General features: G+C 42.3%; 1 long non-coding RNA gene across 2 annotated transcripts; it reads right to left on the reverse strand.

Annotated features, from left to right (window-relative positions):
* Positions 1-12,200: 12,200 nt before the first annotated feature.
* LOC123458793 lies at positions 12,201-26,598 on the reverse strand. Of its 2 annotated transcripts, none has more exons than XR_006635786.1 (4): positions 26,448-26,598; positions 16,199-16,325; positions 15,633-15,743; positions 12,201-12,954 (listed from the first exon to the last, which is right to left on the reverse strand). It is a non-coding gene; the product is annotated as an uncharacterized LOC123458793 (long non-coding RNA). The 2 variants fall into 2 exon arrangements; XR_006635787.1 differs by lacking the exon at positions 12,201-12,954 and adding an exon at positions 14,001-14,060.
* Positions 26,599-27,685: the final 1,087 nt, after the last annotated feature.

The following is a 27,685-nucleotide window of genomic DNA, read 5'->3' on the forward strand; positions in this document are numbered from 1 at the left end:
GTGAATTTCTCCTAAACTAAGAGATATTTATCATACTATTTCCCCCAAGTAACTTTGTTTTACAAAGGGTTAATCAGCTCTACATGACAATGGCTGACTCACGGCAAGTAATATATATCTGTTCATTGATACTTTATAATGCTTGCTCTATAAAGCTACTGAATTTTATAACCCATGGTCAGGAAATTTCCTTATGTCCATGGTCTGACAATGGGATAGAACATTTAGAATCGAGACTTCTCCAAATCATCTTGGCTACACTCTATGATACAGAAATTTATTGAGCTTGATGGGTATGGTGATGCATAGCTATAATTCCAACTGAGAGGATAAGGCAGTTGGAATATTGTGAGTTCAAGGCCAGGTGCCCTGGACTACAGAGTGTGTTCCAGGTCAGCTTGGGCTAGACTGAGACCCTGCCTAAAATAAATAAATAAGTATTTCAAACAGGAAAGGAAGGAAAGGAGGAAGGAAGGAAGGGAGGGAGGAAGGAAGGAAGGTAGAAAGATAGAAAGAAAGAAAGAAAGAAAGAAAGAAAGAAAGAAAGAAAGAAAGAAAAGAAAAGAAGACTATTGGGTTTGATTGAGCTCTGTCATCAAAATGGCTTTCTGATCAAATTCTGGCCTAAGGAACTGGAGAGAGAGAGATAGAATGGATCTCTACAGTTTCTACAGCATCTGGCCTCACACATCATATTTACCTATTCATATTCCAAAGCCTTGCAAGAGAGGGCAGCACCAGTCTGATCTGCTTCTATCCAAAACCCCACTGAGGAATAAGAGAACTGCTCATCATTGGCTAAAACAGGCACAGTTCTGTTCTTAACCCTTCTAGGTGCTCCAAATGCTGGACTGTATCAAACCACATTCAAGACCACGATGCACATGACTACTGTTCACTGAGCTCTCTCCAGTGCCAGGTCCTATGGGAGCACCCTACTTTCATTATCTCACCTAGGCCCCACGATATTTCTCTGAGGGAGAGTTTCAGTGTGGGCTAGATACTCAAAAGTAATTTACTTCTTTCTTCCCCTTTTCTGGCTGAAATGAAGATGTGAAACAAGATGCAGAAGTCATTTTGTACACATAAGGCAGCAAGCATGAAGACAGGAGAAGCCTCCATGCTGAGCATATCAAACAGAAAAGAAAAGCCTGGACCCGGATGACATCTCTAAACATCTGCATTGGCTTTGAATGGCCCATCCCTCGACCTACTATATCACAGAAACAAATCCCTGATAATTCTTATAGACATTTTTGTTCCTAATTGTTCCCTGTGCGACATACGGCCGAGAGAGTTTGGGTGGCACCAGTAGGTGCAAAAAACAAGGTTTATACCCAAGTCTGCACATGTCGGTGCCGCTCAAACTGCAAAGGCCGCCTCACCGCCTCTCTCTGGGTCTGCTTTACTTCATCCTGGCCTTGTCCTTCCCAAACAGCGCTGCAGAATCCAGTTACTGTAGGGGAACCTCAGAGGAAAGGCTTCTGTGGTCAGGTAAGTTCTAGAAGCAGCTATGTACTTACTTTTCACAAAGAAACACAATTCACATCAACATGTCAAAGTTTCTGAATCTCCTCCCAAAGAAGCCTGCTTGATGCTGAGTAATTCAGTGGTTCCCAAAGTTATTTGCGCATGGAACAGCTTGCTTAAGAATGATATCCCAGGCTGGAGAGATGGCTTAGCGGTTAAGGCACTTGCCGGTGAAGCCTAAGGACTCATGTTCTATCCCCCTCCAGATCCCATTTAGCCAGCCACACAAAGGTGAGGCAAGCGCAGGGTCTCACATGCCCACTAGGTGGCGCAAGTATCTGGCATTTGATTTCAGTGGCTGAGGCCTAGGCGTGCCAATTCTCTCTCTGTCTCTGTCTCTGTCTCTCTCTCTCTCTAAAATAAAAAAAAAAAGAATGACATTCCTATTCATATTTATTCAGAGGAAAAATACCAATTTGAGAGATCATGCAATGAATTTTTTTTAATTTTATTAGTTTTGTCTTCAGCAAATACAGGCAGTTTGGAACCATTATTAAGCTCATTCGTGACCGGCCTCCTCCCCATTGGCCCCGCCTTGTTGAGGTATATGGGTCGTGCATTGTGGAGTTAGCCCACAGTTATTGGTATGATACATGTCTCTGCATATCATGACCCAATATGTGGCTCTGACATGCTTTCCGCCCCCTCTTCCACAAAATTTCCCTGAGCCAATGTTGGGTTCATTTTTGGTCTGCTTCAGTGATGAGGTGTTGGGGGCCTCTGAGGCTCTGGCTCTCTATTTGGTAGGAGTTGATTTTTCTCTGTGTTGGTCTCCGGCTGAAACTAAAGAAAATTGGCAAAACAAGCAAGGGTGCTGTTTTCCTGATTGAACCAGATACCAGCACAAGGTGGAAGGAGAGCAACACGCAATGAATTTTAATTAACATTTTCTCAGAGTATTAAAGTAAAAGCGAGTCATAAGCAATGTTGTTTGCTGTATAACTCAGGGAGCCTCTAACGTTCCAAATTATAAAACACTTGGGAGGATTTGGTACCAGGACAAAATATGCACCTCCCAAGGAAATGGCCTGCTTCCCTTTTCTAATTAGTAAGTCTTCTGTGACTTCCTGTGCCTGGCCTTTTGTTTTAGCTCTCTGTGAACTCAAATGGGAAACCATTGTCAAGTTATGGTCCTTTGTTTTATATAGTTGTTGTTGGATTTTTTTTAACTTGATTTTGATTTTCATTGTCCAAGTTCTGCATGTAAGTTTTTATTTGCAGTTTTTCCTTATGCTCTTATGAGTGGTGTTTCATTATTTGTGGAATGGACTTTAAACAAACCAAGACAAAACTAAAAGTTAGAAGCCATATGGCCTCTGTAGACATAGTCATAGCTGTTGCATCTGATCAAAGAATCATTTTTTTTTTAAATCCATGCCATAAAATGTAAAATTACAGCCTGTGAACACCAAAAAGGAAAGATCTTTGCATGGAGAAGGATGTTCTTGTAGATAGGACATAAAAGCCTTCATTAACTATTTTTTAAAAATTTATTTATAAGCAGAGAGAGAGGGAAAAGACATACCTGGGCCTCCAGTTGCTGCAATGAACTCCAGATGTATGTGCCACTTTGTGCATCTGACTTTATGTGGGTACTGGGGAATTGAACCTGAGTCATTAGTGTTAGCAGGCAAGCATCTTAATCACTGAGCCATCTCTTAAACCCATCATCAAAGTCTTATTAGAATTAATTCTACTTTTCTAGATTACAATGCTAAATTTACGTCTATGCCATCAAACTCAGTAACCACATTTGTTGCATTCTTTCAGAAAACAGACATACCCTTGGATAGATACATATTTCAGGAAACTAAATTTCGTAAACTATATTTAAATAACCATCATTTCCTTAGGAAGGAAAAGAATTTGAGGCTGCGTGGTGGTACATGTCGAAGACTAAGGCATGATGGTAGAAAGTTCAAATACAAGGCAAGCCTGGGAGACACAGCAAAGCTCAGAAGGAGGAGGAAGAGGAGGAGAAAAGAAATGCAAGGAGGAAGGATAAGAAGGATAGAGATGAGGAGGTAGAAGGAGAGAAGGAGGAAGAAGCAATAGACATGATGATTGTCAACATACAGGAACAGTGATGTATTCATGAATTTAGTGACTTATGTTATTCATTGAACAGCCAACCTGATACACCACAGATCAACATCAAACGTTAACTCATGAAATTCAGTAGGTGACCCACACAAATATGACCCTGCAGCCATGGAGGGAGAGCACTCGGCTGTTGAGCTGGAACAGGGAGAAGCGGGTCAACATGGTGTTTGCAGCCACTGTTTCAGACTCAGTAGAACTTTCAGGTATCAAATGTGCTGATAGCTTTTCATTTGTCTACATGGCCTCTTTGATCTTGAATGTGAATTCCAGACTTTAATCCCAGGCATGGTGATTGTTCAGCTAATTTGCATGCGTGAAGATAGAATATCTTGAAATATCAGCATAGGTTTCTTCTTGTCTCTTTCAGACTGCAAGAGGATGCCCCTTCTTGTGTGGAAAGGGTTGTTTCAATGTAAATGCAAAAAAGCAAAAAAAAAAAAGTCTTGATTTTAGCTACTGAGTTTCCTTTAGACCTTTGAAACACTACAGCAAGTAGACTGAGGGAAAAACAAAACCTCAATACTTTGTTAAAGTTAGTTAGGCTAAGACAGAATGAGAGAATGTAAATATAATCATTAAAAAGGTCTGGTATCTCTATCTCAGTCTCTCTCTCAGAGTTTCTCAAAGAAAGAAAGAAAGAAAGAAAGAAAGAAAGAAAGAAAGAAAGAAAGAAAGAAAGAAAGAAAGAAAGAAAGAAAGAAAGAAGGAGGAGGGAGGGAGGGAGGGAGGGAGGGAGGGAGGGAGGGAGGGAGGGAAGGAAGGAAGGAAGGAAGGAAGGAAGGAAGGAAGGAAGGAAGGAAGGAAGGAAGGAAGGAAGGAAAGAAGGAAGAGGAAAAGCGATGGAGAGATGGCTTAGTGGTAAGGTGCTTGCCTGTAAAGCCTAAGGACCAATGTTCAACTCTTTCAATAAGCCAGACTCACAAAGGTGAGGCAAGCACAAAGTCTCACATGCCCACTAGGTGGCACAAGCATCTGGGGTTCAACTTCAGTGGCTGAGGCCTTGGTGTGCCAATTGCCTATCTCTACTCTCTCTCTGTCTCTCTCTCAAAAAAAATTTTTTTTTTAAGTTGCCTGGCATAGTTGTGCATACCTTTCATCGCAGCACTTGGGAGGCAGAGGTAGGCAGATCACCGTGAGTTCAAGGCCACCCTGAGACTTCCTGGGAATTCCAGGTCATTTGGGGCTAGAGTGAGACACTACTTCAAAAACCTAAAAAAAATAAAATTAAATTAAATAAATAAACAAAAGTCTGCTAGACAGACTTGAGCTGGCCTGTCAGAGATTTATACTCCATGTGCATTTCAGTTCCATCCTAGGATGGCTTGAAGCCGCAAGATTCCCTCCTGGTACAACACAGTTGCTAGAGCGCCAACCATTACATCCCCACCTGAGACAATGGGGACTAAGGAGAGGGAAGGAGTATCTCATCCCATGGACCCGGATCAGTACACAGCTATCCCAGAAGTCTGGCTTACATTTCACTTGCCCAGGTATAGACATGTGACCATGTCTAACATCAAGACAGGGGAATGCATGATTTTAGTGGGACACACAGCTGATCTAAATAACCCACACTCGATTACTAAGGCAAGAAGGCAGATTGCAAGTACGTTGACATCAGCGGGCTCTGCTGCACCCCTAAATTGTGAAGCTGTTACTATAAATACAAACTGAGAATAATCTTTGATTATGCAAGAGTGAGTTCCCAGCCCAGATGATAAGCATCCTTTGGCCTGAGGGGAAAGAAGAGGAACAGAAAGACAGTGGTGGAGGAAATGGGTGCTGTGGATCCCCAAGCAGGGTACTGTGCCCAGATTGTCCACTAGACCCTCCCGTAGAGAACCAGACCAGAGGATTGTAAAGCAGAGAAGTCCTGTGCCTTATTCCCCAGTGATAATCCAGATGGCAAGCCTCATGGCGCTTCCTTAGACCCACTTGGTGAGGTCTCCAATTGGAGCAGGTGGACAACATGTCTAGGCAAGCAGAACCTGAGAGCACTCCCTGTGACCCCCCACACCCGTGTGCCCCAAGCTCCTCACTCTCTATCATAAGGACTTTAGAAGTCATTGAGAGAGGCCAGCAGGTGTAAAGGTTGAGACTGAGATGCAAGGTGACCTTCGTGGACTAACTCCTGGAGACCAGATGGAGAACCCAGATGTCCTAGAAGATTCCTGCTGGGATGATGTACATCGTTATAGACGCCAGCAGGGACAAATGCTACCTCCCACCCCCGCTGCCAGCACTGTACCTCTGGGAAAGCTCGGCAGAATTGAGGCAAGGAATGGGGTGGGGAGTACAAAAATTAAATTCTGATTTAATTAAATTTACTTTAAAATGTCCAGGTCTGGGCCTGGGAAAGTGGTTAATTGGGTAAAGCACTTGCTGCACAAACACGAAGACCTAGATTTGGATCCTCAGAGCCTGGATAGAGCAGCACACGTCTGTAATCCCAACACCCCTTGCCACAGGGTAAGCCGAGGGCTGGAGACAGGAGAATCCCCAGTAGCTCACAAGCCATATTGCCTCAAACAAGGTAGAAAATGAGGGCTGGCACCTGAGCCTTGTCCATGGACCACCACACATGCCACATGGTGTGTGTGCACAACCCTCACACACCACACATGAGCACACACATAGGGAGATGCTGACCAGGAATTCACTCTGTAGCTCAGACTGGCCTTAAACTCGGGGTGATCCTCCTACCTCAGCATCCCAAGTGTTGGGGCTTTAGGAGTGAGTCACCATGCCTGCTTAACACAAATAGATGTTTAAAAAATGCCTGGGACTGAGTGATGCCACCAGGCAAAGTGGGAGGTTTAAGACCTTCCAGTGACGTGTTGGCCAGGGAGGTCCTTGATGCCCCCAAAACATTACAGACTATTGCTGAGGCTCTTGGTTTCCCACCAGGAATAGATGGTAAGACCCTATCCTGAAGACTTCGCATACTTGGGCTACAAGGCCACTGAGAAATCCTTATAGAGCTAAGCTGAAAACCTTCTCTATGTAGACCAGCTCATGAAATCTGGAAAAAGCTATGTTGCATGCAGTTCAATGGGAGAAAGAGAAATCACCAGTGGAGATATCCAACAGTAGACACTGCAAGCCTTAAATGTGGCTAGCCAGGCCAAATGAGCCAGCAGGTGCAATAGTGGCATGTCTGTTATGGGGGAAACCAAATGTTCTCTAATTGGAATGGAGGCCCATTCCATGGGAGGGAATACATGCCTGATACTGAAAACCTATGACAAGGGTAGTCGTTAGCCCTAGGGGTGTAACATTTGCTGCTGCCTGGCTAAATGTATATACCATGCTCATCAAACTGCCCAGTAAGCACTTCTCTTGATGTTTATACCCATATATTAATGCTATTGTCATTTTTGGTTAGAGAGGCTTCTCTTTCCAGATGGCAGTGACCTTGGGATGACTCAGAAGGCACCATAGTGCTGAGAAGTGATAGAGGAGTGCTCAGCACTGAAACATCTCCATCACATCTTCCAAGGCTCAGGGTCCATTGTAGAAGAGGTTGGCAGAAAAAAATGGAAGAGCCTAAGGAAGAGTAGGACTCTTTACAACGTGCTCCTCCAGACACAAAATGGCCTGCATATCCATGACCTCAAGTGTCTGACACTACCTACACAAGACCATCGTAATAGGAGGAGAAGATGATGACATCAAAATAAAAGAGAGACTGATTGAGAGGGGGAGGGGATATGATGGAGAGTGGAGTTGCAAAGGGGGAGGTGGGGGGAGGGAGGGAATTGTCATGGGTTATTATCTATAATTATGGAAGTTGTCAATAAAAAAAGAGTTGAAATAAAATTTTAAAAGGTCACTTTGCTATAAACAAATTTTTGAAAAAGTAAGTGTATGACTTGTGAAAATTCATCTGCAACCCATATTTGTCAATTTGTCAGATCTCACTTTTTTCTTTGAGGCAAGCCCAACAGACTGGCCTTTAAAAAAAAAAGAGAGAGAGAAAAGAGAGAGAGAACTGACATGCCAGGAACTTCAGACACTGAAATCGAACTCCAGATGCATGCGCCCCCTTGTGTGCAACATTGTGCGCTTGCATCACTGTGCATCTGGCTTATGTGGGACCTGGAGATTAAAACATAAGTTCTTAGGCTTTGCAAGCAAACACCTTCATGGCTAAGCCATCTCTCCAGCCCAGATCTCACTTTTGAAAGTCATTCAGCTCAGAATTTTGGCACTTTCTGTCTTCAGTGTTACATGAAAAGCAGTGACCAATGAGAATTTTGCTGTTTTGACCTAAGTTATTTTGAGTGAATAGAATTTCACCATCACATTTCTTCAATAATATGGTTCCTTGTACCTATGACTCACAAACTCTCCATCCCCCACCAAGCACCTGCACAGAAAGTCTTGGACTATTTCCCATACAAGATGCTTTTAAGGTGACCAATTTGTCCTGGCTTGTTCAGAACACTTCTGGTTTTAGCAATAAAAAAATAATAGTAATAAAAATTAAAAAAAAAAAAAACAGCATCACAGGAATCTTTCCTTTTCAACAGCTCTGGGCACACCAGGACATTGTTCACTGCTATGGTTTGGCTATTTAAGGTTTGGGTATCCTAAGGCTTCATTTAATTCTTATTGTAAGGTCTTAAAATAGTGGGAACTTTATCTGACTCTGGTGCTTAGATAAGATAAGGTCTTGAGGTCAGAGTCTCCATGATTAAATCCTGGTAGATATCACAAGAACAGACTCAAAGAGATTCACACATGGATGTTCCTTGTTTCTTGTCATGTGTATTATTTACTTATTGCTATGAGAAAGTGCCTGACAAAAAGCACTTGAAGGAAGGAAGGGTTTATTTTGGCTTACAGTTCTAGGGGGTGTAGTTCACCATGGCAGGAAAGGCATGGTAGCAGGAGCAAGAAGCCAACTGGCCACATTGTATTGACAGTGAGGAGGCACAAGGTGAACAGGAAGTGAGTTAAGGCTATAAAATTTCAAGGTCCATTTCTAGTGACACACTTCCTCTAGTAAGGCTCCAGCTCCTAAAAGTTCTACCACCTTCTCAAATAGTGTCAACAGCTGGAGACCAAGTATTCAAACACAAAAGCCCAAGGGGCACACTGTGCATTCAAACCACAGCACTATGCTATGCTCTGCATCACCTTGGAACTCTGCTGGCAATACCATCACCAGATGAGGTCCTTAAACCTTGTACTTCCAGGACCATAAGCCAAAATAAGTCTCTTCTTTACAAAGTGGCCTGCCTTAAATATTTGTGGTAATGAGAAATGGACTAAGATAGTCACACTGTCTATATTTGAGTCAGCTGGAAGGCTTGTGAAATACAGATTTCCAGGCCTCAGAGCCTCTAGACAGTAAGGATGGGAGTTGAGCATTGAGATGCTGTATTTGTAACAAGCTCTCAGGGAATTACAATATTATAGTCCTATGGCCCTTGCTGTGCTGGTCTCAGACACAGACCAGTCTTTGTCCAAGTTAACATAATGCAGTGATGTCAATCTATATGTTTACTCAGTGGCAAATTCAAAGCAAAAGCTTTGATCAAGTTCAAGTGTTCCTCCCTCCATTCCTTTCACAGCAGTTCTCTGGATGGCATATCCCTAGGAGGCTAATGTGACTATATTAGCCCATTTTTCTTTATATTAAATACTTGAGAGTGACTTCCGGTTAAGATGGCGGCGTAGGAACCACGCCAAAGCAGCCTAGGGGGAAAAAATCCAAAAACAAACAAAAAAAAACCAGCAAAATACACACTTTTACTAAAAAGTGAGGTGTATAGGAAATTGAAATGGCAGCGGAGAAGTATGAGAGATCCAGAGTGCACAGAGGCCTGCAGAAGCGGCTCCGGCAGGTCCGCAGGACTGCAGAGGCAGCGCGCCAGCCAGCCAGGCAACAGGCTGGCTTGAGCCGGAGGAAAAGCCAGGTGAGGGGATTTTCCACTCACACTGGAGCTCTCCACAAACTCAAGAAACCGAAAGGAGAACAGCAGGGAACAACAGAAGAGCAGATCACAAGGTAGAAGAACGCGTGGAACAGCCTCAACATCGGCTCCTTCCCCTCCCCTACCGCCTGTGCCCAGCTCCAGTGAACAGAGCAGTGGTCCAGGGACCCGGCCACGCCAACTTGAACCAACAATGGGCCCCAAGCAGGAGCAGAGATGGCAGTGACCTTGGGAGAACTCAGAAGGTATCATAATGCTGGAAAGAAGTGACTGGAGTACTGAGTAACAAACATCTCGATCACACCTTCCAAGGCTCAGGGTCTAATGCAGAAGAGGTGGTGGAAAGAATGTAAGAGCCAAAGGAAGGATAGGACTCCTTACAACATGCTCCCTCCAGACATAAAATGGCCTGGATATCCATGACCTCATAGTACCTGACAGTACCTACACAAGACCATCATAAGAGGAGGAAAAGATCAAGACATCAAAATAAAAGAGAAACTGATTGACATGGGGAGGGGATATAATGGAGAATGGAATTTCAAAGGGGAAAGTGGGGGGAGGGGGTTATTACCATGGGATATTTTTTATAATCACTGAAAATGTTAATAAAAATTGAGAGAAAAAAGTACTTGAAAGAGGGCACTCTGCAAACAAAAGAGCTTTGTTTTGGTTTATAGTTCTGGAGGTATGAGGTTTCGGGGCCACACATCTGGTGATGGTCTTCTTGCTGACAGAGTCTCTCCAATCCTTCAAGAAGTTCTGTGAGTACCTATTTTTTTCAAAACATGTATTATTAAATCCCTTTCCACTAATACCAGCAAAAGAAGTACTCATTTATCTTTATCTAAATCCTCATCAATCCTAGTAGGGAACTGAGGCACAGGTTTTGAAATGACAGAGGAACAGGGAAGAAGCGTAGAAGCTTGGGTTTCTTGTGAGTACCAGGCATGTCAAGGCAAAGATGCCCCTGCCCACCTCCTCAGTTCACAGAGCCAGCCCAGCTGTAGAATGCCATATCAATACATGTCTGAACACTGGCGGCAGTCAGCAGAGCCATGACCTCATCCTCCTCTGATCAGAACAATTAGCCTGGCCAGCTCCACCTCTAGACAGAAACAACATCTAACAGACAGGAAACGAACTGGCTGGAAGTGGATGGTGATCCTTTTGTGTTCCCCACACAAACGTCGTATCCTATAGAATCACACACGTGAACACAGCTAGACCCGAGGAAACCTCCTGAGCCACATGAAGACCAGAGACACAGATCCTGGCACACTGAACTTACAATCGAGAGAATAGTGATTCCCCTAAATCAACTGCAAAGTCATTTCCATGTAAGAGAGAGAGGTCATGAACTTGCCAAATCACGAATGGAAGGGTAAGATAAACCATGAGACAGCACTAACTGCTAATTCAAACATGCCAAGTAAGCTGTTGAAACTACCAGTGTCAGCCCCTTGTCATGTTAGCTTGATTCTCTTATGCTACTGTAGGCCACTTAAACCATCCTATTTTTAAGCCCTATGAGTAAGTGTAATTGTCAATTAAAAATAAATTCAAGGGCTGGACATGGTGGCACACACCTTTAATCCCAGCACTTGGGAGGCAGAGGTAGGAGGATCGCAGTAGGTTCAAGGCCACCCTGAGACTACATAGTGAATTCCAGGTCAGCCTGAGTTAGTGAGACCCTACCTCAAAAAAATCAAAATAAATAAATAAATTTAAGGGATGGGGAAGTAGCTCAGAGGGCAAGTGCAGCTGACATGTAAACATGCCAGCCTATGAACGTGCCTTGTTTGCTCTAGGTTCTATTTACACATGTACTCATGTAAAAAGCTGGGCTTACACAACCCTATGGGGAATACCAGCAACCTCACTGAGAATGGGGGCAGGAAGGCAGGAAAAGATGGCACCAACCCATGATGTATCCATGCAAAATATGTTTTTAGTAAAAAACAAAAGTCAAAAAAAAATTTTTAAGTTTTATTCTCTTTGAATTTTGTGAGCTTACATTAAAAATTAGGTAGTCATTTTACATCTAAGAAATAAAAATCTTTTAAAAAATACAAAGATTGAAAGGATTTAAACCAAGATTACATTTCTTTTTGCTACAGATTTAACAATCCATTTCATCACATCCATCACAATGTGCAAATGCATCTACAGCACCTGTTACAATCATAAAATTAAATTTTAAGTACATACACTGTTAACAGTGCCTCAGAGGAAACTGATTTGCCTTCTATTAAAAAGTCTACAGTGTATCTAAGCATTACGTAATAATGCCACTTAACCAAACACCCACTGGCTCAAGAATCCCCACCTAAGTTTCCTGTAAATAAATCCACATAAGAATTAAATATTTTGGGGCTGGAGAGATGGCTTAGCGGTTAAGCGCTTGCCTGTGAAGCCTAAGGACCCTGGTTCGAGGTTCGGTTCCCCAGGTCCCACGTTAGCCAGATGCACAAGGGGCACACGCATCTGGAGTTCGTTTGCAGTGGCTGGAAGCCCTGGCACGCCCTTTCTCAATCTCTCTCTCTCTCAGTCTCTTTCTCTCTCTCTGTCACTCTCAAATAAATTAATAAAAAATGAACAAAAAAATTTTTAAAAAATTAAATATTTAAAAGATGAAATGTTCTTTATATTAATTTTAGCAAGATCTTTACTTCTTCCAGACTAAGAAACATGTTAATAGTTTAGAGCAAAAGCTGTTAAGAGGCTAATGTCCTCCTGAGTTCAAGCTTACAGAGAAGTCTTGTGTACATAGTTCTCAATAAAATGTCTTCCTGCCCCCTCCCCAAATCTTGTATTGTTTCTTACAAAACTTTGGTCAAGAGTAGAAATATGTCTAGGCAGCCGTATATGCCATATAATAGATGACCTGGCGTCTTAAAAATAGAAGGCAATTAAGATATACTCAAAGTGGCATTAAGAAACGCTTTCACAGGGTTTTATTGAAACAGTCACAAAGGTTAAGAAAATACTGATACCAAAGTACAAATGACTACAAGGTTAAAATAGACAAAAACTACTGTAGAAGAGCCTCTTGTAAAATTAAAAATAAAGAATGTGATACATGAGTCAGAATGGTTCTCCTGCTCCCCTCATGGAGCCTAGTCTTTGTAGGAGTAAGGGTGGTTGTGACAGCCAGTAGTTTTCTGATGACGTCTCACTCCAACTTCATCGGGTGGGTCTTCCCCGGGAACCTCTGATCCTGGCCACATCTTCGTCACTGTACAATTTCAAAGTAGTGTAGTATTGCCATGATGTGTTGGGGCATGAAGACGTAGCCAGTGTACAGCGCCATGCCCACGATGGAAACCAGCATCGAATGGAACACGGTCGGCTCCCAGGGCTCCAGCACGTCCAGCGCCTGACCAGCAGGTACTGGTTAGTAGAACCACGACTTCTGCTTCCCGGCCCAGCGCTATCCCCGCCAGGCGCCTCCCGCGCCCAGCAGGACGTTCGTCCATCCGTCTGCCCTGCGTCCTCAAATCCCACCAGGCCTCAGACACACCCATCAAAAAAAATTTTTTTAATTTTTTTGTTCATTTTTATTTATTTATTTGAGAGTGACAGAGAGAGAAAGAGGCAGAGAGAGGGAGAGGGAGAGGGAGAGGGAGAGGGAGAGGGAGAGAGAGAGAGAGAGAGAGAGAGAGAGAGAGAGAGAGAGAGAGAGAGAGAGAGAGAGAGAAAGAGAGAGAGAGAGAGAGAGACAGAGACAGAGACAGAGAATGGACATGCCAGGGCCTCCAGCCACTGCAAACGAACTCCAGATGCGTGAGTCCCCTTGTGCATCTGGCTAACGTGGGTCCTGGAGAATCAAGCTTTGAACCGGGGTCCTTCGGCTTCACAAGCAAGCACTTAGCCGCTAAGCCATCTCTCCAGACTCCCCCCCAAAAAAATTTTTAAACAAACAAACAAAAAGCTGGGCCTGGCCCCACACACATGTAACATTAAGACACTAGAAAATTGCTGGGGCTTCCTGGTCAGCCAGTCTGACAAAACAGCATTTCTGGGTTCAGTGAACCTCAAAGACACACAGCAATAAGGGAGGACACCTCGTGTTTTCTTCTGGCCTCTGAACCACATATCCCCACCTACCCACCCACACACATACATCATATACTCTAAACACACACATATGCCAAAATTATATATATGTATATAAAATTATGGCCCATGGCTTTCTCACTGAACTAATCACATCTTGTGAATGAATGGGTGGCTTAGAGACACCCCTATAGTTTTACCTGATGATGCTTTCTGTCAAAAAATAAATGTTGGGCTGGAGAAAAGGATTAGCACTTAAAATGCTTGCCTGAGAAGCCAAAGGATCCAGGTTCGACTCTCCAGATCCCATGTTAGCCAGATGCACAGTTGAGGCAAGAGCAAGGCGGCACATGCCCACTAGGTGGCGCAAGCATCTGAAGTTGGATATCAGTGACTGAGGCCCTGGTGCACAAATTCTCTCTTTCTCTGAAATTAAAAAAAATAATAATTAAAATAGATCTTGAATATTATTTCCTTAAAAATAAAAATATATATTAATAAATTTAAAAAGTTTTATGCTGACCTGCAAGAATTGCAGCTTACCTTCTTTGTATAAACTTGATTATTATTCTGCGAGATTCCAATCTTATGAGGTGAGGGAGTCACCACAAGCCTTTTTATTTTCTTCTCAAACCTGAATTCTTATCCCACTAGAAACTTCTCAGCCATCCAGCTATATACAAGGCTTTGAGACACAACACATTGAAGTTCTTTTGTTTTTACTTCTGCTTTTCCCTTCTGCCACACTTGCCCTTCTTATTGCAATGCCTTTTACATACAAGTCCTCACATGTTGTGAGTGGAAGTATGTTTGAGTACACGATTACTCATTTCTACTTCTGCGTATCTCTAGTCTTTCAACCCAGCAGAACCTTTTCAAAATTAAAACAAATGTCTAGAGGTGTGCTTGCAGGTATAATCCTGTTAAGTAAAAGGTTTACACAAAGAAAAGTTGGCTCATTATGATGGGGAGTCTTGCTCAACATCTCAGGAGACACTGTCCACATCTAACATGTTATCTACTTCTAGCGAAGCTTTCCCTAGTCCACTTCACCTTGGTCTCCAACAGGTGTGTAAACCAAAGCTGGAGGACCCAAATCTTTACTAATTGTAGGTATTGCAAAGAACTTAATATAGTCCCTTCCTCAGGGGCTCAAGGGCAGTCTCTAACCAGGCATGACACCTAGGGGCTTCCTGGCCAGCTAGTCTGACCAAACAGCATCTCTGGGTTCAGTGAGCAGATCCATTCTCCAAAAAGCATTGATTATTTAGTAAAAGAAACCAAATTTTAACTTCCCACAGTTATGTTTTTTATATTAGTGTTCAACTTTTAGAAAAATATCTTAATTTTAGCAATTCAAACATGTAAGATTTCTTTCACAATATGCAACCATCTTATTTGTCCTATATTTTTCATCTCATTGTGGGACAACCAGTAATTCTGCTTTTCTTTCTTTCTTTCTTTTTTTTTTTTTTTTTTTCTTTTTTTTTTTTTTTTTTGAGGCAAGGTCTCATTCTAGCCCAGGCTGACCTGGAATTGACTCTGCAGACCCTGGTTGGCTTTGAACTCAAGGCCATCCTCCTACCTCAGCCTTCTAAGTGCTAAGATTAAAGGTGTGTGCTATCATGCTCGGCTTTTTACTTTTAGGACACAGGAGTTGTTCTTTTTTTCCCCCTGAAACATATATGGGCTAAAGAGATGGCTTAGCAGTTAAGTCACTTACCTACAGAGCCAAAGGACCCAGGCTCAATCCCCCAGAACCCATGTAAGCCAGATGCACAAGATGACACATTTGTTTGGAGTTTGTTTGCAGTGCCTAGAGGACCTGGTGTACCCATTCTCATTCTCTCTCTCTCTCTCTCTCTCTCTTCCTCTCTCTGAAATAAATAAATAAAATGTTTTTAAAAAACTGACAGAATTTGAGGCAAAGACTTTAAGAGCACTTTATAAATGGGAAATTGCCAACTAAACATTAGTTATTATTATTATCATTATTACCTGAACTAAGGAAGGTTTATTAATTTTGACTTTTAAGTTCATGTTGAAAACATCAACCAACTCCTAATTCAGTCCCATGACAGTATTCATTGGTGCATCTGCTGGAAGTTCCTGAAAAATTGATGAAGTTGAGACAAGCAGGATGAATATAAAATTAAGGCAGGTAGGCTGGAGAGATGGCTCAGTGGTTAAGGCACTTGCCTACAAAACAGAACAAGCTGAGTTCAATGCCCTAATGTCCCCATAAGGCCAAATGCACAAAGTGGCACATGCATCTGGAGTTGCTTTGCTGGAGGCCCCGGCACACCCATTGTCTTGGTCCATCTCTCTTCTCTCTCTGCTTTCAAATAAAGAAATAAATATTTTAAATTAATGCATTTTTAAATTAGTCATGACAAGCATTTTTGAATAAAAATTTGCTATGTAAAACATGTTGATGCTAAAAAAATGGATGTGTTTCATGAACCACAGCATTCATTCATCAATTCAAGCAATGCTGTGAATTTTTACTGTTTGCCAGCCCCTGTGCAAAGAACCAGGCATACAGAGAGGTATAATTAACTGACCTGCTTTCAAGGTATCTCTGGAGACAACAGATCCACAAACAAGTAAGTGTAATGTGTTGGAATAATTAAAAGCTTTATGGGAGAAACTGAAGAAGAGTCTTCCAAATTCAGTGGCTGGTAGTCTTTCCTGTAAAATGTAGTTCCAAAGTTGGGGAATAGTTTTCAGAAGATTAAGATGGTGAAAGTAAAAATATCAGTATAACTGGTTGTAGCCCACATGCCACAAATTGCTATTGTTCTTTATAAAAATCTAGTAGATTGGCCGGGTGTGGTGGTGCACACCTTTAATCCCAGCACATGGGAGGCAGACATAGGTGGATTGCCATGAGTTTGAAGCCACCCTGAGACTACATAGTGAGTTCCAGGTCAGCCTGGACTAGTGTGAGACCTTACCTTGAAAAAACAGAAAAAAAAAAATCTGGTAGATTGGTAGAGCCAACCAAAACTAAGTGCATATAACAAAAAATAGCAAGAAAAAGAAACAAAGTACCAAAGAAAAAGGTAGCAAGGGGTGAACAGAACCAAAAAAGCAACAAGTAACAAATGTTAAATTTGCAAGTCACTGTCCACTAGTAATTACTTTAAATATAAATGGATTAAGTACACCAAGAAAAATGCATAGATCAGCTGAATGAATATTTGAAAGCCAAAATGTAACTACATACTATCTACAAGAGGCTAATTTTAGACCTAAGGGTAAAAGAAATCTAGAAGATTTTCTTGATTAACTGTTTATCATTGCATAAACTCTTTAGCCAATTTATTCATTTGTTGTTGTTGTTGTTTTTTAATGTTTTTGAAGCAATGTATCACCCTAGCCTAGGCTGACTTAGAACTCATTCTGGAGTTGGGCATGGTGGCTCACACCTTTAATCCCATCACCATGAGTTCAAGGCCAGCCTGAGACTACATATTGAATTCCAGGTCAGTTTGGACTAGAGTGAGACCCTACCTTGAAAAACAACAACAAAAACAAAACAAACAAACAAAAAGGAACTCATTCTGTAGCCCAGGCTGGTCTCAAATTCATGGTGATCATCCTACCTCAGCCTCCTGAATGCTGGGATTAGAGGAGTGAGTCACCACACCTGCTTTGTATTCATTTTTCATTACTGTTACAAAAACCTCAGAAAAAAACATTAAGGAAGGAAGACTCTAGTTTTTGCTTATGGTTTCGGCTCATGGTCCCATAGCTCTGTGTTTCTAGGCCATGGTGAAATATAAAGTTGCTCACCCCATGGTAGCTAGGAAAGTGAAAGAAAGGAAGAGACCAGATTATACCCTTCAAAGCCACACACCCTCATGTAATCAAATTCTTCCAGGCAAACCCCAACCTCCTAATAACTCACTCAGCCACAAACCCATTACTGGATTAATCCATTGATAAAGTTAGCAACCTCATAATCCGGTCACCTTTCCTTAATGCATTTGGGGACCAAGCCTTCAATGCATTGGCCTTTTGTGGGGGGGGGGCCGGAGTGTCTTTCATATCTAAACCACAACAAATAATTTTCAGGGACTTTAAGTGATTTTTAGAAATATTTGGGGGGTTGTGGATTTAGTTCAGTAGAAAAGATCTTACCTAACAAGTGCAAGGCCCTAACTTCAGTCCTCAGTACTGAAAAACTAAATTTTTTTTCACAAGTAGCATTGCTTTTCTAGTGGTAACAAGATCAGCCGAAGCGTTTGCGCCATCATTTTGGAAGTCCTGCCTCACCCTCCTGTGCTTTTTCCTTCCCTGATCAGCAGTTGGTGGAAGGAGCACAAATAAATAGAAAGTCAGTGTTCAAAGTTCTTTTACCATGGAAAGGGTCACTTCAAAAGCAATAGGAAAGATCTCATCTAGACTCTTTCCTGCTTTTTCATTCTCAACTCTTTTAACCATTATAGGGTGGCTTTATTTCTATATTAAATATAGTAAGAATATATTTAGTGTCGGGAGAGGTAGCTCAATATTAAAGGTGCTGGCAAAGCCCATTGGCCTGGGTTCAATTCCCTGGAGTTCATTTACAGTGGCAGGTGGCTGTAGCATGCCCATTCTCTCTCTCTTTCCCTTACTATCTCAATTTTTTTTAAAAGAGTATATTTACTTAATATAATAAATTAATTAATATGTTAAAAAGAGTAGATATAAGTTTTTTTGTCAGGCCTAAGGTCAGCTAATTAATCATGGAATAAGCCTAATTAATTGGTTTAGCATTCCTAAAAATCTGATTTTAGGTAGGTAAATAAAAATGTAAGATGAGAGTAAAATTCAAGGGCATATCTGTGACTTCAAATTAAATATTTTTCAATTATGTAAATAATGTTTGTCATATTAAAAAATAATTGTATATTTCTTCCCAAAGTATTTTTAACTACTTAGGCAATCATTCTAACTAAATGATCACTCTAGTTTTGAAGCTTAAATCTTAAGTTTTCATTTCCTTATGTCCATAGCTTATGAGTTAAGAACTTAGAATCTGGTACAAAATGCTCTAAGCATTTCTCTTTGTTAAAATTTTTGTATTGTTTTTCCAGATAGGATCTCACTCTAGTCCAGCTGACCTGGAATTTACTATGTAGTCTCAGGATGGTCTTGAACTCACGCAATCCTGCTACCTCTGCCTCCAGAGTACTGGGCTTAATGGTGTGCACCACCACACCTGGCTATACTCTTAAGTGTTTCAAATGGAAGATATACTAGAAGGAATAGTTAGAAACATTCTGGAAGGGCTGAAGAAGCAAAAACCAGGACAGGTTGAGAAGTTAGCATCCGAGGAACGTGCTACCACTCTAAAGCTAGAGAAAAAGAAAGAAAGTGACATCTCAAGGCTCATCAGGCATTTGTCCCTATTACTGACTGCCTGAGGCTTTTGTTGCTGCCACCCACTGACCACCAGCTGCTGTGACTCATTGTCACTGCTGTTAAAACTGCCAAAGGGAGCCGGGCGTGGTGGCGCATGCCTTTAATCCCAGCACTCGGGAGGCAGAGGTAGGAGGATCGCCATGTGTTCAAGGCCACCCTGAGACTACAGAGTTAATCCCAGGTCAGCCTGGACCAGAGTGAGACCCTACCTCGAAAAACAAAACAAAAACAAACACAAAAAAACTGCCAAAAGGAGCCGGGCATGGTGGTGCATGTCTTTAATCCCAGCACTTGGGAAGCAGAGGTAGGAGGATCACCTTGAGTTCAAGGCTACCCTGAGACTACATAGAGAATTCCAGGTCAGCCTGAGCTACAGTGAAACCCTACCTCGAAAAACCAAAAAAAAAAAAAGGTGGGGGGGGAATGTTTTCCAGGTCTTGAATCCAGTTCTGTCCAGAAAAACCTCCTGAACTGACAGAATCAATCTATAAACCATAGCACTAGTCACTTGGGGACTCTTGAGTGCTTGAAATATAGCTGGCCTGACTGAGGAACTGAATTTTAGTTTAGTTTTAAGTTATGGTGGGTTCCACTCAGAACTATACAGACCAAGGATGAGATGTGCAGTGGATTGTGGAAGGGACACACTGGAGCTAAGAGCAAGCAGCCAAGTGACTGGTGGATGAACAGTGCGCGAACAGACTGGGCTCCCATTCTGACTCTGCCATTCACTAGCTTTATAATCTTGGGCAAGTTACACAATTTCCAGAAGCCATTTATAAAAATGGTAATGGCAGAGGCTGTAGAGATGGCTTAGAGGTTAAGGCACTTGACTGTGAAGTCTAATGACCCAGGTTCGATTCCTCAGTACTTATGTAAGCCAGATGCATATAGTGGTACGTGTGTCTGGAGTTCGTTTGCAATGGCTAGAGGCCCAGACATCCCCATTCTCTCTCTCTCTTTCTCTCTGCCTCTCTCTCAAATAAATAAATAAATAAATTTTTAATGGTAATGATAGACCTGGGTATGATGGACCATGTACCTATGATCTCAGCACTTAGGAGGCTGAGGCAAGGGAATCATTGGTTTGAGCCCAGGCTAGACTGCATACTGAATTCCAGGCCAGTGTCTGCTACACAGCGAGTGAGACTCTGCCTCAACAAAACAATATACAAATAAAGTGACCTCCTACAATTATGGAGTCATTGTTGGAATTAAACAAGAAGAGGCACCCGTTCCACAGATGTCTGACTCATGGTAGTTAGCTCATAAATATTCATTATAATTATTCTCAAAATAAATATTTCACAAACGTTGATCGTGGGGGGAGGAGGTAACGTACATAAAATTATGGAAAGATAAGAGTCTAATCTATCTTGAAATGTTTCTTTAGCTTTGAGTCTGTGAATCTATTTGCTATACATTTTCTTCCTTATTAAAATATATTTATTTTGAGCTGGAGAGATGGCTTAGCGGTTAAGGGCTTGCCTGTGAAGCCTAAGGACCCCGGTTTGAGGCTCGATTCCTCAGGACCTACGTTAGCCAGATGCACAAGGGGGCGCACGCATCTGGAGTTCATTTGCAGTGGCTAGAGGCCCTGGTGCGCCCATTCTATTTCTCCTCTCTCTCACTCTGTCTCTCTCTCTCTCTCTCTCTGTTGCTCTCAAATAAATAAATAAAATAAACAAAAAATATTTTAAAATGTATATTTATTCATTTGTTTGAAAGAAAGAGAGACAGAGAGTGTATGAGCATGCCAGGGCCTTCTGTCACTGCAGAGAAACTCCAGATGCGTGTACCACTTAGTACATCTGGCTTTTACATAAGTACTGGGGAATCAAACCCGGGCTGGCAAGCTTTGCAAGCAAGCATCTTTAACTGCTGGCCCATCTCCCCTCTTTTTCCTTGTCATATTATCCTTTGTCTAGCAAATGACCACTTTATCATTCTTATCATATGGATTGTGTTTTTGCTTGACTTAATTCTCACAGGAATATTGCCCTATTCCTATGAAATACTGAAGTAATTATCATATGCTACAGAAATTTATAATAGTATCAAAATGTTTGTTGTATCTGACACAGTGTGCTGATTTGAATGTAATGTCCTCATAGTCTTAGGTATTTTAAAATATATTTATTTCTTTATTTATTTGTAAGCAGATAGAAGAGAGAATGGGTGCACCAGGCCCTCCGGCCACTGCAAATGAACTCCAGATACAGTTTTATTGTAATGTCTGCATAGTCTTAGGTACTTTTTAAATAATTTTATTTATTTGTTTGTTTATTTTTGGTTTTCCAAGGTAGGGTCTTGCTCTAACTCAGAGCTGACCTGGAATTCGCTCTGTAGTCTCAGGGTGGCCTCAAACTCTCAGCAATCCTCTCACCTCTGCCTCCCAAGTGCTGAGGTTAAAGGTGTGTGCCACCACGCATGGCATCTTAGGTATTTTTTGAGACAGAGAGAATGGACACCACTTCAAATGGACTCCAGATACATCTGCCACTTTGTACATCTGGCTTTAAATGGGTACTGGAGTCATGAAGCTCTGAAGGCAAGTGCCTTAACCACTGGGCCATCTCTCCAGCGCAGTCTTAGGTATTTTTGATTAAGATTAAGCTTCCTACTTAAGTATTCAGCAGGCAGAGCCCTCCTGGAGGAAGGTGTCACTGGGGACAGATTTTGAGTCCAGCCCTACTAGGTTTCCTGAGTCAGCTTGTACTTGGTGGTATTGGCTTTTCTCCCTCTTTGCAATGGATGTGTGCTGTGGCAAGCCAGGTTCCTCCATCATGACAGAGCTTCTCCTGTAAGCTGAAAGAAACCCTTCTGTCCCATAAGCTGCTTCTGGTCAGTGTTTTCCCCAGCAATGAGAAGATAACTGCAATACACAATCATATAATTTTTTATTTTTACTGTTTACATTTTCATTCCCAAAAGTGATTTTATGTGTGTGGTATATGTGGATGTGTATGTGTGTGTGTGTGCATGTGTGTGTGGTATATGCACATGTATGCTTGTGTGTAGATGTGTGTGTCCCATGTGCATGTATGTGAAGGCCACAGGAGATGTCCCTCTTTTATCATTCATTCACATATTTCTTTGAGACAGGGGTTTCTTCCTTAGAGCCACTGTTGGTCAATGAACCCCAGTGATTCTCTGCCTTCCCTTGTGGACTGGAGTTGCACACGTGCATGGCCACCCCTACCTTTTTACATGGGCTCTGGGTGGAACTTGGTGGTTTCTGGCTAGAAACACCCTCATGCTTAAGTGGCAAACACTCTTAACCACTGAATCATCTCCCCAGCCCCATGATTGTTTTGTAATTTGTGTGTGTGTGTGTGTGTGTGTGGTGTACATGTGCATCAGCATCTTGTGTAAGTATGCGGAGATTGTTAGCTGTCCCACTCCATCACTCTTCCAATCAGTTCCCATTTGGGCCTGAGTCTTTTATGGATCCCTTAGCTTGCTGCTTTTTCATGAGCTCTGGGCACCCTTGGGTATCTGCTCTGCTATGGGACTGGGGTTACAGATGCGTGTGCCATGCCCAGGTGTTCAGGGGTGTTCAGGAATGGAACTCAGTCTCTCAAGTTCTCCTCAGGCCCTCACACTTGCACAGGAAGTATTAATAACTGCTGAGCCATCTCTCCAGCTGGATTTTTTTGACACCACTATGATATGATAAGAGGCTTTAGTCATAATACATTACACTGTATATTTACCCCTGACTTTTCCTTATCAAATTCTTAAAGATAAGAGATACATATGCACTTACAAATGTTTTTGTAGTAGTTCTAATACATTACAGAGACTTAATTTATTATGAAATGTCATCTTTTGTGCCAAACCAAGCTGCCTCTCCCACAGTCTCTTCTGCTTTCTTATTCTAGGACCTGGAAACTCATCTCTTATGCAAATAATGTTGATACGGCCTATGTGTTGCCAGCTGCTTTGAGAACAATATTGAAAGAATGGAAATTTCACAAGACAGACTCATCCTTGTAACGTGTTAAAGGACCATTTTGGTCCTAGTAGAAACAGTGTTGATAAGACACACCTGGGAATGAGGTGATCCCCTCACTGGGGCAGAGAACGCTAACTGTATTTTCATTGCTCAACCACATGGGTAGATACAGAACATTTCTAGGTAACTGTGGTGGTTTGATTCAGGTGTCCCCCATAAACTTAGGTGTTCTGAATGCTAGGTTCCCAGCTGATGGATATTTGGGAATTAATACCTCCTGGAGGGAGTGTATTGTTGGGGGCAGGCTTATGGGTATTAAAGCCAGTTTCCCCTTGCCAGTGTTTGGCACACTCTCCTGTTGCTATGGTCCACCTTATGTTGGCCAGGGGGTGATGTCCACCCTCTGCTCATATCATCGTTTTCCCCTGTAATCGTGAAGCTTCCCCTTAAGCCTGTAAGCCAAAATAAACCTCTTTTTCCCAGAAGCTACTCTTGGTTGGGTGATTTCTACCAGCAATGCAAACTGGACTGCAACAGTAATATACAAAGGAGCCCGCGGAGGAAAGGGCAAACATAAAAGGGGGAATGTTGGGTTCTAAATGTAATCCACAATAGTAAGGTTAGCCCACATGCAGCCCCACTGGCTGTTATTAGTGAGAAGTGATGACAGGGCCAGAGGCACAGCAGGCTTCTTACCAAAGCCAGGCAAGGTCACGTGTTTTTCCTGTGCATGCCCAATTAATGCTAGTGAGAGCTCTTTTCTTACGCTTAAAAACAAACAAACAAATTAAAGCATCACAAGACCCATTGTTCTGCAGTCTTCTCTCCCTCCTGTTAGACCTACACATCATGTCTGTCGAGCTTTTGTGAAGGGAATCATTTGCCAAGACTCGAGCTGTTTATAAAAAAACAGAAAAAAGACATTCTGGCACCCTTGGATGATGGAAATAAGTAATTGTCTCCAATCTTCCTTCCTACCTCTGATCAGCATTTAATCCAGCAAAAGGAAATTAGCCTCTGGCCATTAGTTAATGCTTTTTTCAAAACATAGTACCTAGCTGCCTGTCCTCTCAGGTACAGCTGCGGGGAAGCCCGACGCTCTGCTTGGCACCTCACGAAACTCCAGCACAACGCCTGCACCAAAGCGGGCACTTTCTCCCCAGATTTGACTTTCCAGACAGCCATACTTGGTCAGCGAGGATGGAGAGTCTTGGCAAATCTGGAGAGTCGAGATGGTTATATTTATGGGATTACTTCATCTGGAAAGACTTTGAATTTTCATTTTCATGGACTCTCTGCATAAAAGTAAAAAAGTCCAGGCGTGGTGGTGCACACCTTTAATCCCAGCACTCTGGAGGCAGAGGTAGGAGGATTGCCAAGAGTTGGAGGCCACGCTGAGACATAGTGAATTCCAGAATGCCAGGTCAGCCTGGGCTAGAGTGAAACCCTACCTCCAAAAACCCAAAACAAACAAACAACAACAACAACAAAAAACTAATAAGGAAGAAAGTGAGCCACGGGTTACTGGAGCTGCAAGTTCCGGAAGCTTAGGCACCACAGTATTTGTCCCCTTCCTTGTGCATTGTGGGAAGGCTGCAAGAGCTGGAGTGACTTGGCCCAATTTTCTTTTGATTCTTTTTATGACACCGTGATATAGGCAATGAAAATACACTGGGAAAAACGTTTATAGTTTCTACAGGGTGCAGAGCGGGCAGTGCAGGAAGTCCTGAGTGACAGCACTTTGGTAAGGGTCTTAGGCACATTCGTCTATGTAATTCTCATGCCAATGCTAACAAAGATGACTTTTCTTATTTTGCAGGTTTATTGATTTTTTTTTCTTTGTTTTGTTTTTGTTTTTCGAGGTAGGGTCTCACTCAAGCCCAGGCTGGCCTGGAATTCGCTTTGTAGTCTCAGGGTGGCCTTGAACTCACAGCAATCCTCCTACCTCTGCCTTCTGAGCACTGGGATTAAAGGCATGCACCACCACACCGGGCTGATCTATTGCTTTTTTAAGGGCAAGAAAACAAATCTTTTTAAAATTATTATTTATTCATTTATTTGAAAGCAACAGCCAGAGAGAGAGAAAGAGGCAGAGAGAGACAGACAGACAGAAAGAGAAAGAGAGAGAGAATGGGTGCTCCAGGGCCTCCAGCCACTGCAAACGAACTCCAGATGCATGTGCCCCCTTGTGCATCTGCCTTACGAGGGACCTGGAGAATCGAACCTGGGTCCTTAGGCTTTGCAGGCAAGCGCTTAACCACTAAACCATCTCTCCAGCCCAACAAACCTTTATTGAAATATGAAAGCAGAAGAGTTTCCTGGGGCAGGGAGGAACCCTAAAAGGGCTACCCTCATTTTGCAGATCTGTAAACTGAGGCTTAAAACTCATAGTAAATAGCTGAGCCAGAATTCAATCCCAGATATGTAAAAAAAAAAAATCCCAGAGTGTAAAAGCCATTTATCCCAACCATGGCACTATATTTTATTATCTATGCAGAATACTACAGTCTAATAAGGAAGCATTGCCAAGCCATGGAGAATAATTTGAGACCCTAGGAGACAGTGAGATCACATACTGAAATACTGAGGGTGGTAACCATCCCTTAATAACAATAATAAAAGCAGTAATAATGTAGTGAGAGCTGTTATTAACTGAGTGCCTACTATAAGCCAGGCACTTTATATTTGCTATTTCATTTAATTATCACAATTGCTGTGTGAAAGAGGAATAATTATGCTTATTTTTCAGATGAAGAAACTAAGCATTAGGGAAATTAAATAACTTTCCCTAGTCATACAGTCAGCAAGTAGTAAAATGAGGCTTTGATTCACATAGAAGTGAAACCCCATGCTAATCATGTTAGGATGAGTGTGGTGACAAACTCAATTTGGGATGATGAGGCAGGAGGATAATGAAGTCAGAGCCATCCTGATGGTGGAGCCCAGCCTCAAGAAACTTTCAAGGGTAAGTCCTTAACCCGGGAATACTGTTTAATAGACACTGAAAGCATAAATGAATGAAAAACATGGATTAATAGGTGTCTGGCATAGAGTATGTACCTATTATATAATGTCCAAGAAAGACTTGATTAAATTCTCTTAAAAAAAAAAAAAACCAACAACAAAAAAAAAAAAGGGCTGGAGAGATGGCTTAGTGGTTAAGTGCTTGCCTGTGAAGTCTAAGGACCCCAGTTCAAGGCTTGATTCCCCAAACCCACGTAAGCCAGATGCATAAGGTGGTGCATATATCTGGAGTTTGTTTGCAGTGGTTGGAGGCCCTGATGTGCCCATTTGTGCTCGCTCGCGCGCTCTCTCTCTCTCTCTCTCTCTCTCTCTCTCTCTCTCTGTCTCTTTCTCTCTCTGTCTGTCTCTGTCAAATAAATAAATAAAAATAAACAACAACAACGAAAAGGAAAAGCAGAACAGGGAGTGGAGTTACTCACCTGTAGCTCCAGCACTAGGGATCCAGAGATAGGAGATCTTAACCCAAGAAAACAAGCTGGGCATGGTGGTGGTCGTCTTTGAGCCCAACACTCAGGAGGGAGGCAGAGGTAGGAGGATTTACAGAGTGAGTGCCACGTCAGCCTGGACTAGAGTGAGACCCTACCTCGAAAAAATAACAAGCAAACAGACAAAAGAACCCAAGTAAATAACAAATACACAATGGTTTTTTTTTTTTTTTTTTTTGCTCTAGAAGGCAGAACTGGAATAAATCAGTGGAAACTACAGACTTCCTTCCTACAGCTTCCTGTCCAAGAATCTGGCTTCAAAAAGTGCATTGCCTAAATGACCTTCAGTTCTATAATTCAAAGATCCTGAGAGTCGATGCCTCTACAGGGACAAAACAAAGAACCATACAATGAAAGCTGCCTAAAAATTAGTTACCTGTCCATCTTTGAAGGTGTTCCAGGTAAATGGCCACCTGCCAGACATGCTGAAAAAGAAATTATTAAATTGAGTAGTACAGAAGAATATTTTAAAAATAACTGCTGTAAAGAAAGATTTTGGGCAGAAATATCCTGTGGAGGTAAATAATGCTATGTCCAGAGCCGTAGAGGTTGTTACAAGAAAATTTCACTGCTGGGGTAGGATACCTTCTAGTAAGTTGTTAGTCAGGGAGGCACTTAATGCCCCCAAAGCATTATAAGCTATTGTCAAAGCTCTTGGTTGTCCACTAGAACTAGATAGTAAGACCCTATTGCTAGAGACCCCACATGTCTGGGCTGCAGGACCTGAGAAATCAAGCTGGAGCTGAGCTGGAAGCGTCATCCCTATTGACTAGCTGTCAGGATGTAAGTAGCTATGCAGCCTGTTGAGGGAGGAAACCCTGATATTTCTTTGTGAACAAACCCAAGGCTGCTAGAGGATAAGTGACTTCATGGAAGGAAGTGCTCCAGCAGATAGACAGTTGACTTCCAGAAACAGTGCCACCTAGTTAACCAGATGCAGAAGGAAGTTCTGCCAAGACCAGAAGAACCTAAGCCAAACACAATGGCACGTGCTTGTAATCCCAGTGCTTGGGAGGCTAAGGTAAGAGGAATGCCACAAGGCTGGTCTATATAATGTGACCCCACCTAACATCTCCTCACAAAAGAAAGACCTGAAGAAGCACACCTAATACACCTAAGAACATGGGCAGTGATAAATGGTTGCAGTGTGATTCACGAAAGCATCTCCTGAG

This window comes from Jaculus jaculus, chromosome 2 (assembly GCF_020740685.1).
Source record: "Jaculus jaculus isolate mJacJac1 chromosome 2, mJacJac1.mat.Y.cur, whole genome shotgun sequence".
Taxonomy (NCBI): Eukaryota; Metazoa; Chordata; class Mammalia; order Rodentia; family Dipodidae; genus Jaculus; species Jaculus jaculus.